Source organism: Marmota marmota, unplaced genomic scaffold (assembly GCF_001458135.2).
Source record: "Marmota marmota marmota unplaced genomic scaffold, marMar, whole genome shotgun sequence".
NCBI lineage: Eukaryota > Metazoa > Chordata > Mammalia > Rodentia > Sciuridae > Marmota > Marmota marmota.
The window spans coordinates 4,405,834-4,409,134 of NW_026000138.1; the positions used below are offsets into that span (position 1 = coordinate 4,405,834).

General features: G+C 38.7%; 1 protein-coding gene across 4 annotated transcripts in view; it reads right to left on the reverse strand.

Moving 5' to 3' along the window:
• The window catches only part of Naa25 (N-alpha-acetyltransferase 25, NatB auxiliary subunit), a 72,967-nt gene that overhangs the window by 2,274 nt on the left and 67,392 nt on the right, over positions 1-3,301 (reverse strand). The window lies entirely within an intron of this gene.

Below are 3,301 nucleotides of genomic sequence, written 5' to 3' on the forward strand. Positions count from 1 at the left end.
AAAAAAAAAGGGGGGGGGGGGGAGGAGTATTCACAAACAGAAATGAAGATGGCTGAGGACTGGGCATGTTTAAATAAAGTTGGCAGAGTTGCAAAGCCCAGGACTACAGAAGAAAGCAGGTAACATTTTTTGACCCATGAATACTGCGATTTAAGACCTTATCTAGGGGCTGGGGTTGTGGCTCAGTGGTAGACTATTTGCCTAGCACACATGAGGCACTGGGTTCGATCCTCAGTACCCATAAAAGATTTGATTTTCATTTAGTATATATGTAAAAGCAAATAAATTCGGTCCTACATATTCATGGGTTCTGCACCCACTTATTCAACCAACTGCATATCCAAATTATTCAGAGAAAAAAAATTCAGTCTGTATACACAGAACATGCTAAGGCGTTTTTCTTGTCACTAATAATATCAAAACAGTATAACAACTGTTTACATAGCATGTATATTATATTAAGTATGTAAATAATCTGGAGATAATTTAAAATATTCAGGAAGATGTGTTAGGTTTGATGCAAATACTACACAATTTTCTATAAGGGCCTTAAACCCCCATGGAATTTGAGTATCCTCAGTGTATGTGTGCATTCATGCATGTATTCTAGGGGGAAAAAAATCCCACACGGATACTGAGGAATGGCTGTATAAAGAAACATCCTGCTGGATGCAATGATGTAGCTATATCCCAGCTACTTGGGAGGCTGAAGCAGGAAGATCTCAAGTTTGAAGCCAGCTTGGGCAACTTAGCCAGATCCTGTCTCAGAATAAAAAATAAAAAGGGCTGGGGATGTAACTCAATAGTAGGTAGAGTATCTCTGGATTCAATCCTCCAAATCAGAAAATATAGGGGCAGGTGATGTATATAGCTCAGTGGTAATGTGTCCTTATTTTAAACCCCAGTACCCTCCCCAACACACAAGAAACAAGCTAAAATGACCAATGACTGTGGTGCATTTTTATTTTGAATAATATACAGCTAAAATGAACAAGATTTGCCTATATAAGTTAGCCCAAGGAAATTCTGTGTGTATATGGTATGGGGATGGAACCCAGGGAGGCTTTTACAATTGAGCTTCATCCTTGACACTCTATTTTTTGTTTTGAGATTGACACAGGGTGTTGCTAAATTGCCAAGCTGTAAACTTGCAATTCTCCTGCCTCAGCCTCCAAGTTGCTGAGATTGAGTTGCTGTGATTGCGCCTTGACCTGAACAGATTCTGCAGTCAAGCTGCAGAACAGAGTGAATACTTTACTTTCTTTGTCCGTTTTACTGGGGATTGAATCCAGGGGCACTCAAACACTGAGCCACATCCCCAGCCCTATTTTGTATTTTATTTAGAGACAGGGACTCACTGAGTTGCTTAGCGCCTCGCTGTTGCTGAGGCTGGCTTTGAACTCATGATCCTCCTGTCTCAGCCTTCCAAGCTGCTGGGATTATAGGTGTGCGCCACCCCGCACTTTTAAAAAAGTACAAAATACAGTAATACCGTATGTTTTCTTAATGACTATAAATATACACAAAAAAGATGTTGATATATGACTTACAGGTCTAGTCCAGAGACCTTATAATGCTGGATTTCAACTTTAGAAAAAAAGGAAGGAAATGAAAAAGAAGCGAACCTAATGGAAACTGAATTGAAGAGGGTTATTCAATTTTTTTTGTTTTTTTAAATACCTTTATTCATTTATTTTTATGTGGTGCTGATGATCCAACCCAGTGCCTCACATGTGCTAATCAAGCACTCCACTACTGAGCTCTAGTCCCAGCCACTGTTGTTTTTAACACAAAAGACTACTCAGCACTATGTGGAAACAATTTGGTAGTTGATATTGCTTACTGTACTGTAAATATCAAGACATTAATAAAGGCTAATTACTGCTTTGTTTAATCCTCACCATAATCCTATGAAATAGGTGTTAGCATCATCTTCATTTATAGATAAAGAAATTGATGCCCAGATAGAGTAACTAACTTTTCCAAGGTTATACTACAAAGCTAAGGACAACTTCTAGAATACTGAAATTGAGTCCTCATTTAAGAAGGCAGATAACAACTCAGTGGTCATAAATCAGCAGGGCTACTATGTCTGTCACCATGCAATTAACAGTCCTTCCCACACGCCATATTCTATGCCCCTGCCAACTGACTCACAGTGCCAAATATATTTCATTTTCCACCTCTGTGCCTTTGCCTGGGATGGCTTTCCTCCATTTCCATGTGCCTGGTGAAAATTAATCACTCTTCACAAAAGTACCCACTCCAATAAAATTGTCTCACTCATTCATTTCATTGTGAACAAGACTGCTTTCTCTAATCAGTCTTTGGTATGTCAAAAGCTTTGGGCTCCTTCCCACAGTAAGCACAACGTTCAAAGCTCTAACATGTTTAAACTTTACAAAAGAGAAGCTTATACTCTTTTAAGGTTGGTATACCAAGCAAGATTCCATTCATTCTCTCCCCTAGGAAGGTCTGCGTGGGCGTCTGAAACTAGGCCGACAGTCATCTCAGATTACTGGATGAGTTCTCTCATCAGCAAAGATTTAAGTCAGACACCTACTATATGAAAACATTATCTAAGATCAGAATTTCATTGTTAGAGCAGCTGACTAGAAACAGATTGCTTTATCACTGCCCTTCTGGTTCCTACCAAAATCCTAAGCTGACTCCAGGTGAGTGAATTAACATTGACCAGAAAGAATCCATATATTTTATTAAATAAATCCCTATTTTAGAGGCTGAAGGTACATGCATTTCAGTGGTAGAGCAATTGCCTATTGTGTGTGAGGCCCTGGGTTTAATCCCCCGCACAAGGGGAGGAGAGAGGAGACCCATATTTTAAAGGCAAAACATTACAGGCATTTTGCTAACAACTAGGAGAATTTTAAGAAACGGTCCTAAAATAATATCAGGAGACATCTAATGGTTGTGAACAATGATTCATACTTGGCTCCATTCATTCCGTTTTTGGCAAGCTTATTCTAGCCTAATGATCAAGTAACAATTATTTCTGATGTCTAGCATCTCTTTCTTCAGGTGATAATTATTAGGGTGGCAAGGAGGGCAGCCTACTCAACAGCATGTAAATTCTTAAGGAGATTGTTCTTGAATCTTAAGAGTATACCTAATTCCATCTGGTACTCAAAATAGGAAACAATTCATAATGTTAGCATTAGTTTTAATGGTGAAAGCATAACCCCCAAAATATAAAAGGGGTGGGGAATCCCACAACCAACACAACAACAGAAAACTTCTGCCAAAGCACTTTCATTCACAAGACTTTTTTTTTTTTTTTAAT